Below are 13,995 nucleotides of genomic sequence, written 5' to 3'. Positions count from 1 at the left end.
TGGTTTAAAACAAATAACTGGCAGACAGAAATTGGGAATAAATATTAATAGGCTCTAATTTTGGAAGGATATTTAAACTCTTAAATCTAATATATTTAAAATAGCCCATACTTACTTCAGTAGGCACATTTGTCTGAGTCCCCTGGCATTTACAAACTTTTCCAGTCAAGACAATATCATAGAAATATGGGGGACATATACCTTTGCGCCATCTCCGCTCTTCTCCCTCATCCTCCCCCTAGCCTTTGTGATGGAAAAAAATATTATTCTAGAAGCAAGATACTCTTTCAATACAGAGACCGTCCTTTATTGAAGGCAAAACAGCATTCAGGGTGCATTCTTCCCCAAATGCACACCAAGTAAGACAAACCCTGTGTCTTTATAGGATACAGATGTGAACAGTCTCCTGACCTTTAACCTCTCCTGGGGATGGCCCAGCTCTCATCTCCCACTCTAAACTACCATTATTCCCTACACTTTGACACACAAACGGAGGTAATAAAGTTCTAAGAATGCTTTATGACCATGTAAGCACACACTGAGAAACTGAATTCTGACTTACCTTACATCTCTGCAAACACAGGATGCAGACTATGCATGCCATTCTGTTAAAGGTGACATGTTTTGCACACGTTTTACATTTACAAACAGAGTAAACAATTTGTCACTATAGTCCTCCCTCTGATTATGGAATAATCATACAAATCAAAGAATTTCTAAACCAATTAGTAATGTAACATAAAATAAAAATCATGGAAGTTTCATGAATCAGTCTCATCACACAAGATCATAGTCTCAGCATTTATCTTATTTTTTTTTTGGGTTTATCTTATTAAGTAAAGGCTGTTTTAGATTCCTATGTGCACATTATTTTAATTTACCTTAGACTAGGTAATCTAAGCGTACATTCTAATTAAGGTCAAATTCACCTACTCTCACTATCCACCTGAAAGCCTCCTACATGCAACTTGTAGTTCATGGATAAACCATCCATCCAATGTTATCAATCTCTTAGTCACACCAGGAGACATTAAAGGCAGGTTCAACATTCTGCAATAAAAAAAAACATTGCACGCTCTGGGTCTGATCCAGTAAAACCCTGTTTTGAATCTAATAGATATTATTACCATTTAATTTTAAAGGGTCTTTAGTTCCAATCAGATCCTGGTTCATCCAAAGCAAAAGATTGCATAAAACATTTATCTTGTAAGTCTGGAATAAACTCATCACTATAGAAACAATTCACTATCACAATATGACTTGCAACAGAAATTAAAACCCAATCATGTCAGTTGGTGGAAAAAAAAAAAGCTGAAATAGAATAAACCCAAAAATAATATAACATAATGTAAATGTCAAGCATGCAACATAAACATCTGATAAGTGATCAAAGCAAATAGCAAACAATGGATGCATAAAATAGTTGGCTCTGGGTTCTCCTAGTGTCTCTATTTGTGACCAACCACACAGACCCAAACCCAAACCAGGCACAGAAACTATTATAGCACATAAAAGTAAAGCTACTAAAGCTTCCCATTTACCAAAAACAGAATCAAACCAACCAAACAGTGAGGTGTCAACCCCTGAATTTCCTGCTTGTTCTTCTCTAAGGAAATGCATGCGTTCTAATGCCTTTGTCACAGACCCATCTGGAGATGTATTATTTTGAATGAATATACAGCAGGTGTCACCAAACAGTTTCCAAACACCTCCCTTTTCTACTAAGAGCATGTCTAAGGGCATTTTATGCTGACAGGCAGATAGAGAACAGCTAATTGAGTAAAAGTAGGTAGCTAGCATAACATGAGCACACGTAGACCATGACAATCCACTCTGATTAAAATGGATCATCCTGAACTCAGTGATGTTTTCAGATGAATTAACCTCAGTAGGATCATTTTTTGTGGTAACAGGAAGTAACACAGTCAATAATATGGTCTCCTTTAGGAACAGAAATGTAGACTATGAGAATCTGAGAAGATAGGCAAATGATGCAGTCGTGAGAAAGAACAGCTGTGGCATATTCGTTGGTAAACTGGTACCATAAGTTCTTCTGGATCCATAGGGCTTGAAGTGGATGATGCTCAACTGCAGTAAACAAAAATCTTCTTGCTCTATTGCTCTTATGGGCATCCTGAGGGTGAACATTATGATTCAGTAGTGCCCAAAGCAGTATTATTGTGACCGCTAGAGCCAGAAGGGTGAGCTACAGGCAGATAACTGACCTCAAAGAGGTTTTGTTAGGCATGATTATGCTTGCTTGATTGAAATGTCAAATGTGGGTTTGATATCTACAAGTGGAGGCCTTAGGGCCACATTCCGCTGCAAGTCTTAATGCTCACTACTGACTTTTTCTGAAATCAGATTTTTTTCCCCAAGGTTGTTGTTAAAATTCTGACTCCATTATGAACTGTTTGCAGTTTCAAACTGACCCAACGACCCCAAGAAATAGCTTTTATGGATTGAAGTGTTGTTAATCTATCACCTAATCTGCATGGCACTAAATTAGCCTCTGGTAATAAAGTAAAACAAAAGTTGGTGTTATTTTTAACCAAGATATGTCATTTAAATCCCATACTAAACGAGTTTTCAGGGTTTCCTTTTTTTCACCTCTGTAATATCACCAAAATTAGAAATATTCTGTTTAAGAGTGATGCTGAAAAACTAGTCCATGTATTTGTTACTTCAAGCCTGGACTTTTGTAATTCTTAGCTTTCAGGAAGTCCACAAAATGCAGTTCAAAGCATTCGGTTGATCCAAAATGCCACAGCAAGGGTTCTTATGCAAATCAACAAGATGCATCATATTTCTCCAATTTTAGCTTCCCTTCATTGGCTTCCAGTGAAATCATATCATATGACCATTTGAAAGTTGGCACACTGAAAACAAGATTAGGGAGAAAAACAGGCCTTAGAGTTTCTTTTAGAATCACCATCACTCAGGAGGGTTTTAACAAAAGTTGTTAATTTGAATTACTTTGTATAGCTTTCAGCAACACATCCCAACCAGCCCTGCCTGTCAATACAGGGTCACTGTCAGCTCATTACACTGTGATGTGAACCAGCAGCACTCTTTTACTATGTGTAGATAATTTACAGCACAACGTTACAATATTTGTGTTTTATGCATTGAAGAGACAAACATCTTTTAAACTACACATAATTTAACAGTAACACAAACAAATACAATTAAGTAAAAAACATTAAACACTTGACATTTACAAAATGGGTCATTAACTGTCAACTGTTTTGAATCTCTGCAAGTTGCAACTCTGATACATCTCTCAAGTACACATGTTGGTACATTATTATTGCTGCTATTTAATTGCTCATCCCGTAAGGATTGTGCATTCTTTGGCTCAAAGATAGCAGTTTGGGGGGTTGTGTTTGTGTTTCCACTCAGGTATGAATAGGTGTGTTCACACCTGTGATTAGGTTAATCAATGAGACGCTGGCATTGCAGTCACTTGATCTGTTCCCATTAATTGTTTTCTATGGAAACCTTCACTCTAATGGACCCATTAAGAGAAACTGGGACAATACCTTGATTCTGATCATGCCACAATGTGGTTTTTAATTAAAGGTGCGCACAACTCTATATACATTACAATTTACCAAATAAGTCCATGTCACACCATTACTCTTTTCTGTGATAATAATATCAGTGTTTTTAATTTTGATTGGCGCCATTAGAAGGATTCCACTACTTCACGTACCTGTACCCAGGATGATGTCCAGGCAGCAGGACGGTGAGGTCTTTGGTGTAGAACTGCTCATGGCTGATGAAATGGGGCTCCTGTCCCCGTTCTAATCAATGTGATATCAGTCAACGTGGCTCTTCAAATTCTGCACAGGGGAAATAAAGGCAATAATTCTCTCTGCTTATGGTTTACACTGAGAAGTGCTACCGTCATCTGGAAGCTAAAACGCTCTCTAAAGCCTGTGGGGGCAATTTATTCGGCTTGATCTCCTTCTGATGCAGAATCTGAAGTGAAACTGGGTTGGGCCTGATTAACATTTAACTGCCGTGGCGGAGCGCTGGAACGTCCGTGTTTCAGTTCTTGGGCAACCCGCTAAGTTCGTGCCATCTTTCCCAGCCAGAGAAACCCAAAGTTTCTCTTTCAAACAGGTTATTGAGCTGCATAAGCAGCCATTTGCTTTCTTCAAGCGCGCTGCTTATTGGCCAACACGTCTAACAAACGCCTACGTGGAGCCACACGAAGGCGGACATACAAATGAGCTGTGGGTTTCCACTCCCGCAAATGCTTATGTGACTCGGGGGAATTTTAAGCATGAAAACATGATAGGTTTAAACACAACATTTTAAAACCTTCAAGATTGTTTACATCATTGAGGGGTTAATTCATAACTTCAACAAGCAAAAATCAGTATTTTCTGACAAAGTTTTTTCAAGTTTTTTTTTTTTTCAGTTTTTGCTCTGCAGAGTTGTTCTTCCTTTTGCTGTGGCGGGTCACATGATATCTGATTGTTCCATATGTTCCTAATACATCATTTCGCTCTCAGACTGCAGGTCTGCTGGTGGTTCCTAGAGTCTCTGAAAGTAGAATGGGAGGCAGATCCTTTAGCTATCAGGCTCCTCTCCTGTGGCTCTACGCTCTTTCAGGAGTGAATGCTAATTGTCAAGAATCGATGTAATCTGCTGGGTTTCCTTAGATAGGAAACCTTTTGGCCAATCTGTATGATTTGATTGAATTTGACTTTTTAGAGTGCCTTGAGATAACATGTTTTGAATTGGCGCTATATACATAAAATTGAATTGAAAGTGTTACTGTGTCATTTTAAACCGGTTTTGGCTAAACTAAGATCTGTTTGGCTGAGGAGACGCAACCACGACTGGTGGGGCCAGGATTTTAACAAACGTAACTAAAGCTTACAAAGAAAGACTGACCTGCTCACAATGAACAAACAGGGGAATTTATACACAAAGACTACAACAAACGAGGAGGGGAGGGGAAAGGAAGACACTAAGACAAATAATCATGAATAAACCTAAAATTAGCTAACTCAAGCTAACAACACAATGTTAAATCCAAAGTAGATTAAATAAAAGTTGATATTAGGGTGAGTCACATTTTAAACTCCCATTCTGCATCACTTTTTCTCTTTTTGGACACTTCTGGGTTGTTTTAATGTGTTGTAGGAAAACTGACATCTAGTGACATGATGCTGTTACTACACACTTCATTTTCTTTACATTTGCTACAGGAGGCTCAGGTTTTTGCCACATTATACAATTTAAAAGGATATATATATATATATATATATATATATATATATATATATATATATATATATATATATATATATATATATATATATATACTTTATGACATGATATGCCTTTTTTTGTCACTGGTGGGCCGGATAAATTGCATTGTCGGGCCGCATTAGGCCCCTGGGTCTTGAGCTTGACCCATGTGCTCTAGAATAAATTTAGTTAATGTTCCCCTCTCTTCAACCTTCGAAGGAATGCAAGGAAGCTTTAAAGATTTAGCTGTCTGTGTATCCAGCACTCAGCCAGCATTCATAATCAACTAATCCTAACATCACAACAGTCTGCAAAAGCGGTTTAAATTGTCCTAACCTATTTTTTAATCAGAGACAGCATTTTAGTGCAATTCAACTAAATAATAGCCAAAATAAATAAATCTGTAACCATTCATTTGTTTCCTCAAACACATTTTCCGGTAGATTGGCTGGTCTATTGACAATCATAATCTTTCTTTATCCTGTAGTGGCCCTTCATCCTAAAACAGATAAATTAATTGTGAAGCACTCTTCAAAAAATGCAGAACACACAATCCAAAACTGAAATTGATGCAACACAAGCTCTTTAATTGCAAAGAGAGCAAAGCCCCCCTTGGCTTCTTACATAATCATGCTTTCTGGTTGATTGCATACAACTTTAAAGCAATGTTTTTATTTGTTTTGTCTTTCACAAGGTTAAAGTGCTAAAATATGCTATAATTTTGTCAAAGACTTTAAATTTAATTTCCTCCAATAATAAGAAACTGCATGACAAAAACTGGCCTCTACTGGGAAATAAAACAAAAAGACAGCCAAGCTAATGTTTAACTGGTAATTTGCAAAAAATAACACTGTTCAGATTTTGTACAAAGATGTCTCCTGACTGATCAAGATAACAGTAGATTATTTTTTTCAACTTGACATTAAAAGTTTCATTCCAAAGTTTTGAAGTGATGTTCTTTTAAATCATCTTAAAGATGTAATCTCTTACCTGCGGGCTGCAGAGTGGGTAGCACTGCTGCCTTGCCCAAGAAGGTCCTGGGTTCAAGTCAGCCTTGCCCTGTGTCTTTCTGCATAGAGTTTGCATGTTCTCCCTGTGGGTTCTCTCCGGGTACTCCGGCTTCCTCCCACAGTCCAAAATCATGACTGTTAGGTTAATGGCGTACCGCGCACGTGACGTCACCGACTCAAGAGCAACGCCCCTTTTGCCGCTTAGGTAGGACATACAGGTAGAGAACGCCCGTAGCAACCAGCTATTACAAGCGCAACAGAACCAGCGATATGACCGACTTTGCAGCCGTTAAACTTTCCCAAGACGATGTCCCAGGCGCACGGATTACTGGTCGCACTGTGGAAGAACACACCAACCTTCAGCTCAAGCGATGGCTTGAGTGTCGAGGGCTTAAAAAGACCGGAAAACTGGCCGACTTGATCGAACGGTAAGCTTTGTTGTTTTTTTTTCCTGCGCGGCGGTCATGGCGTCATCGGCCGTTTTTTTGTTTGTAATCACCGTCCAGGGATCGGTATATGTTTAATGTTTGTCTTATTTGAAATGTTTTTGAGTAAGCTATCCTGGTAGCAGGCTATCATGTTAGCGCCTGCTACCATGATAGCCTATATGCTGTCATGGTAGCAGGCGCTTCAATATTAACATGTCGGCCACCAAAATACTCTTACCTGTTCACTACTTGATGTCGCTGGAATTGGGTCAGGATGTTCTTCGGTTGGGCCCTTTCCTCCAAAAAATGCTTGCTACATATGTAGGTGAATTTGGTAACTTTTTCCGGGTTGAACTGTTGTGTAGGCTGACCGCCCCGGTGTACCAAGCACACATTTCTCCTTGGCAGTCTTGAAGAAAACATCCTTCATATGCGGCCGATCAGCGTACCTCGAGTCGCTGTTGCACGTTCCATAGCAACAATGTTTAAAAACCATGGTCTTAGACTTGGAAAAAGCAGTCATTTACCGAGTAAAACCAAGGGTAACACACGTCTCTTTTACAGCGAAACAGCGGCGGACTATGCAAGCTTGCCCTACTGCGTACCACGTGATGTGACGTTACGTTTCTAAAAATAGCTTGCTCGTGGTACGCCATTGGCCTCTCTAAATTCTCCTTAGGTGTGAGTGTGTTCAAAAGTGGCTGTTTGTCACTGTGTTGCCCTGCGATAGACTGGCGACCAGGTGTTTGATTTAGAATGAAGATGGTGCCAGAGGTTAAAGCATGAGGCTAGTTTGAAAGAGGCCTAGACCAAGGCAGATCATAACAATTTAAATCCAGCATGAATCCAATCCCAACTGAAATTTAACAAGTATCATGGTGGGTTGTTCCGTGTTTACCTAAACCCTATGGTTTTGCTTTTCACATATGCTGGACCGCACTGTGAAAGGAAATGCTTTAGAGGTTCCGTTGGCAGTGTGTGTTTAACACAGGAATATTGTCATGGCGGCTTTTTCCTGTGAAACATGATCATCTTCTCTGCAAATACTCACCCATTATAATCACAGCAACAGTTTAACCGTGCATAAAATACCATCTGCATTATCATCAGTCATATTTTAAGAAGGATCCCTACTACTGTACACACATCAATATACTTCCAATGTTGCCAATTGCAAACTGTTGTCAGCAGCTCACATTTTTACCTGAGTTCTCCTTTTTTTAAGTTATTTTTTTTAGTGTTGATCCCAACATGAAACGGGTTTGTTTGCGGGCAAGTTTTTTTTTTTCTTTTCTGTTTTACCAGAACTTAAAGTGTTTGGATACAGCATGAAAGACTGCACGTCTCTTGTTTGCAAGATCCGCAGTGAGCGGCACTGTGCTGCCTTCCACCCAAGCAGCCTAAAACAGTATCACCTGCATTCTGAGAGCAAGAGACGAGGGACTTGTTCCGGCATTGGGTGTTGCAACTGCGGGAGAAGGTACAGACCCATCATCTCATCCATCATCAGCATAAATGTGAGATCCCTTCCCATCCCAGTGGATGACCTGGCAGTGCTAACCCAGCTTCAGCAAAGCTACCGAGACAACAGCTTGGTTAAGACGAGCTGTCACTAAAGATGCTAACTGTAATTTCTAGCAACACTCTGACTAACATTGTGTACATAAGATGTAATCCAAGTGTGTTCCCACTTCAGCTCTTGTAAGTTCCCCTGTGTTCCTGCCTCTTATAGAAAAATGATTCACTCCAGCCTTTTCCATCCTCTTTGCAAAGTCTACCACTATCTATCCATCTTGTTCTGGATACCAAACCTGACCCTCACTTCCTCATCACTTCGGTTCACAGCTCCAGCGTGTTCACTAAAATATGCAGCAAACACCACTCTCTCAACTTGAAAGATTTTCTTCATCTCATCAGCTAACTCACTCCAGGATTTCTATTTTTCCTCTAACTGACACCTACCTTTGGGACATAACCACTAATAGGGCAGTACAATAATTCAATAACAAATATATAAAAGTACGATAGAAGAACAGCTGTCCTTTTGCATTCTAGCCTGTCATGTAGGTTAATACATGCTTAAAAGAGTTCAGAAAATGTTATTTGCTTAAGACTTACAGTTTTGGTAAAAAGCTGGTTGAATAAAGGGTCGTGTATAAATTCAATGTTCTTTATTTAAAAATAGGTAATTAACGCAACAGCATAAAATGGCCAGGGTTGCACAGAATATATATATTTTGAATTATTTGATAATTATCGATTTTGATCAATATGATTTCTCTTTCTATAACCTTAAACTTTCTCCATTTTCTTTACTGACCGACAGTAGCTCAATTTCAACTGATATCCTTTCAGTCACCAACACCAGTGACGGTTGTCGTCACCAGTACTCCTATGTAGTACTGTAGACTACAACAACTCATCCAAAGGACCTCAGCAGTTGCAGACCGGTGACACTCTCCTCACATCTGATGAAGACCCTCAATAAGTTGGTCCTCAAGTAGAAGAAAATCTGGCTAAAAATCCTGCCATGTGCACCAGCCTTAACACCATATACTGTGAACATGACTGAGAGTTGCAATAAGCAAACTGCATAAAAGTTTATGAGAAGAAATGGAAAGCCTCAGTAGAAAGAAATAACACCAGAGTAGTTTGGGAGATTTTTTTTCATGCGATCCCCCTCGGGAGCGGAAGAGCAGATATTGAGCATGCGCAGTTATTCAAAAAGGGACTTCGGGAAACTTCAGGAAAAATCGCTGACCCTACCTTCCAGTTCAGCTCACTCTGTCAGATTCCTTAAGGTATTCCTTCTTCATCCACTGAGACTATTCTGTTCCTTTTCATGTTTGTTTCGCTTCTGGATTCTGTTACCATGTCTACCCTGTAATCTTTATATATATATATATATATATATATATATATATATATATATATATATATATATATATATATATATATATATATAATTTCAAATAACCCTTAAGGACAAAGAAGAACACTTTTTAATTTTTCCTCAAAAAAGCCAATAAACATGTTGTGCCATATTAAAGTCATGATGAAATAATGAAGTCAGATTGAATCCTGACCATGTACCATGGTGAAGGAATCAAAATGCATTTTAAGCAAAGAATTTCCCCACAGCCACCAAGGAGCGGCCTCTCAGCAGGGTTCCATGCTGTAAGACCACTCCCCCACAGACAAAGGTCAGAGCACTTCTGACCAGACTCCCAGACCACTCCTTGCTGGAGCCCTCGAGGAGATGGGGCTGCTACCCCGTTTTCACCTTCTTGCTGCCTGAGACAAAGGGAGAGGAGAGGCTGGCTGAACCATGAGGCCTCACGGCCCAAAAGCCCACGGGCTGAACAGAAAGTTCTGTGAAACTCATCTGCCTGCTTCAATAGGGTGACACGAGCGAAACAGAGGAATTCTCCTCTGTAGAGAGGAGGATCTGACTGAATCCGGAAAATCATCACACGGTTGCACTCTGACTTCTGCGCAAACCAGCCGCGAAGTACAGAATGCCGAAAAAGCTTTGTTTATGTTTGTCAACTGTTGCAGGAAAGCGGACTTGAGATGACGCGGATCGGTTGCCCTCCCTCACCACACCAGCTGGGAGATCAGAGACACTGCAGGGCCTCGAGGCTACCCCCACCCACATGTTCGCTGCTGCATGGGTGCAGAGCTGCACGCTAGCCCACTGCTGAATCGACCAATGATTTTCCCTGCTTCTCCATTGTCTTTCCTTGGATGAACAAAGTGGACCGAACTCACGTGAGGCACCGACAGTCCGCAAGCCAAAATGGTATTAGCTTCTGGTAGCTTCTGATTTCCAGACATTCAAAGGAGCTTGTTTTGAAGCATAATGCTTGTTTGTTTCGCTCCGCCGTCGTTTGATAGAGCCGTGTGCCATTAATGTTGATTTAAAGGCATTTTGATAACTTTAGGATTAACCAATTTTAGCGACAGAGTGCCACAGCGCCCCCTAGCACCCGGAGGTATCATTAGATTGATAAATTCAAGCGCTCCTAAGGTAATCATTTTACTGAGCAAATCAGTCTTTAGAATGTTATTTACTCCAAATAATGTTCTGGTTAACTTGGGATTTGCATTGTGAATGGGTTAAAACACATGTCAAATGTTATTCTGAATTAGTTAAATTAATTTAACCCCAATTCACCTTCTTTAAGATGAACTTTGGTTCTTTAACTTAAACAAAATATTATTTCATCAAATAGTGTTTTGTTTAACTCAGGATTCTCATTGTGGATTGAAGGGTTGAAACACATACCAAATGTTTTTCTAAATTAGTTAAGCTAATTTAACTCAATCCCATGCTTTTGAATCAGATCTGCAGTGAACAGGATTCACTGAATTATTCTGATTATGATCAACTACTTTTGTTTTGTCTTTTGTTTGTTTTTGCATATAAATAGTTCCTTAGCTTAGCTTCTTTTTATCTTCATTTTGCTTAGTAGTTTAGTTAAGCTTCACTAGCCTAGTAGAGAGCATTTATTGATTGAAATATTGTGTTAATTCAGATAAACAGTATTATATAGTGATGTTCTCTGGATGTTCATTTTATTTCTGTTATTAAATTCTTGGACTTGAAAAGAAGTTGTCTCTCCTTTATTCTATGTGTGTGCAGAGTTTGCTGTTAAAAAGATTGCTAGTGCTTGAATTCATCCCTTTCAACCATTGTCTTGATATCAGCTTAAGAGCTGATCATCAGACAAGACTTAACAGACAGAGAGTTATTTATGAAACATTAAATAACTTTAAACAGTGTATAATTGCGCAACAATAAACCATGGTGACCTGATAAACTAGAGCTATTAGACTAGTGTTAATTCTTTGATATCCTCCTAACAGAGTAGATGCTGCTGGGGAACCATGGTGTTGTAGGCTGAAAGGTGCCCCAGTATGACAGGGAAGCTCCTGGTCTGTCAAGTTTCTGAAGGCTTGAGAGTAAGTGGATGTCATAAAATGCTGATTTCCAGAAAGCCAATGACAGTTTTAGTGCTGAGATGAAATGACACATTATGTAAATGTTGTCTCCTTATTTCAATCAGGCGGGTGTCGTGGAGGACAAGCATGAGTAATCAGCAAATGCTTGATTCAGGACAGGTCAGACTAAGTTACATATTCAGGATTTCACATTAATCAGAACAATTACTTTTTTTCTCTCTTTTGCAGGTGTACCTTGATGTTTATTTCTTTCAATGTGTTTCAGTGTTTGTACAAAGGTTGAGTTAAATGCCTAGCCCTAATATGAATCAGGAAACATTTTTGTATTTCTACAGAACAAAGATTGTAAGTTAGTGAGGATATCCTGACCTGATCCCTGTGTCATCTTTATCAAGGTACCAGAGGCCCAGATTAAACTCATATGCCTATACCTGTTGTTGGTGTGCTATCTGGGGTTTAATTATATAAACCGAGCTAAAATTTGCTGATTTTAGCTTGACATGATCTGAGTGCTGCCTGGCTGGCTGGACACTCAAAATAATCCAATATGTTTTCCCTAAACGTGAATGTACCATACAAAGTATTGTGCTGACAACAACCTCTGGTGTTAATGCTATCAGTAAATGAGACTCAGTTGTTTTCAGTATATGTGAGGTTTAAAGTCAGAGAAAGCTGAGAGATGTAAGAAATCATTTAAGAGAACAAGATGTGTTAAGACACTTGTGCTTGGTAAGACTTTCAGCTGCAGCATACCATGATATTCTGGGTCCCCATCCATCTTTGGCCCCATTTTCAGTGGATCACAATCTCTCACGCACAAATAAATATCTCAGTTTAACCTCTATAGTCTCTATAAATGTCCAAACCTCACTTTTATCTTATATCAGGATGTCAATATGGTTCATAATGTTAAACTTTACTAATACTAACAGATTCTAACGGCAGTGAAAGGTTAAATATCTATGTTTGCAATTCAACAAAACATTTACTAGGCTATACATGGCACATGAGTATCTATATATATATATATATATATATATATATATATATATATATATATATATATATAGTTTTCTGATGTGGCTCTCCTTGAGATATTTCCTTTAGGAAATTAATTAAATTAAGTAATCCAATAATATATATCATATATAGTTTTTTATTTTTGATATCAAACAGTTTTTATCTTAGATAATAAATCTGAATCTTTTACACCAATAGTATTAGACTGCCTTGTGTCATTTATTATAGCCCCAATGTTGGGAAAGTAACCTTTACTCTCTCATATGATAGATCATAATTTTGTAGCAGCAAAAAAGTTTTGAGGTCTATTGCATTCTGACTTTTTTGTTTGTTTGTTTGGCCTTTTTTTCAACCCTGAAGTTACAAGGAATACAAAGATCCTAAATATATCAAGATTGATCACTGGGAAGGGATAAAACACAGAGACAAAGCTGAAATATTTAAAATGACATATGCATCATCTTGGTGTTTAATGATTGGCAGTAATAACTAGTGCTGTGGAAGTGGCTGTTGAATTTATCAGAGTAAGTAATATGTGTTGTCAAAATTAAGCAATAATGTGTTGCTTTCACTCTGAGAAAACTGCTGCTGACATTAGGTCAAACCATGTGGTTTGTGCTGCTCAGCTCCCCTCGAAGAAATGCCAATTTTCTATCCATCTATTCTCTTTTTGGGTACCTCATTATAAAGCAAACCAAACTAAATAAACATAATGTAAAATAATTCTCAAAAAATTTGTAAGTCACACAGAACATTTCAACAGTTATCACATGGGCCAGACATCCGTCATACACAGTTCTGTTCCCCTTTTTTTCTGATACCAAGTAAAAGAACACCCGTAAATTCATGTTCGAAACTAGAGTTGACTAGCGATCCTGGATAAATGCTGAGCCCTTCCTTTTGAATCTAACTTAGTCCAACCTTCCAAATCAAAATAGGCTTTTTGTTTATCTAAACAGCATCAGTCAAATCCTTGTTATTCACGCTGGCGGTAATGACACCCGGTTAGCCAATCGTAGGTCACTAAAGTTAGTGTTGCTTCTGTGTGTAAGTTTGCTAAAACAATGTTGGACTCCATAATTTTCTCTGGTTCCCTGCCTGATCTGACCAATGATGACATGTTTAGCCGCATGTCATCATTCAACCGCTGGTTGTCTAGGGGGTGTCCTGAAAACGACGTGGGCTACATTGATAACTGGAGAACTATCTGGGGAAAACCTGGTCTGATCCGAAGAGACGGCATCCATCCAAAAGGCTGACAATCCAGGGTTCAGACCAGGAAGCAGAGCCGTAGTTTAACACAC

Source organism: Fundulus heteroclitus, chromosome 21 (genome assembly GCF_011125445.2).
Source record: "Fundulus heteroclitus isolate FHET01 chromosome 21, MU-UCD_Fhet_4.1, whole genome shotgun sequence".
NCBI lineage: Eukaryota > Metazoa > Chordata > Actinopteri > Cyprinodontiformes > Fundulidae > Fundulus > Fundulus heteroclitus.
The sequence above is the reverse complement of the archived record's forward strand: the minus strand, read 5'-3'. Positions refer to the sequence as shown.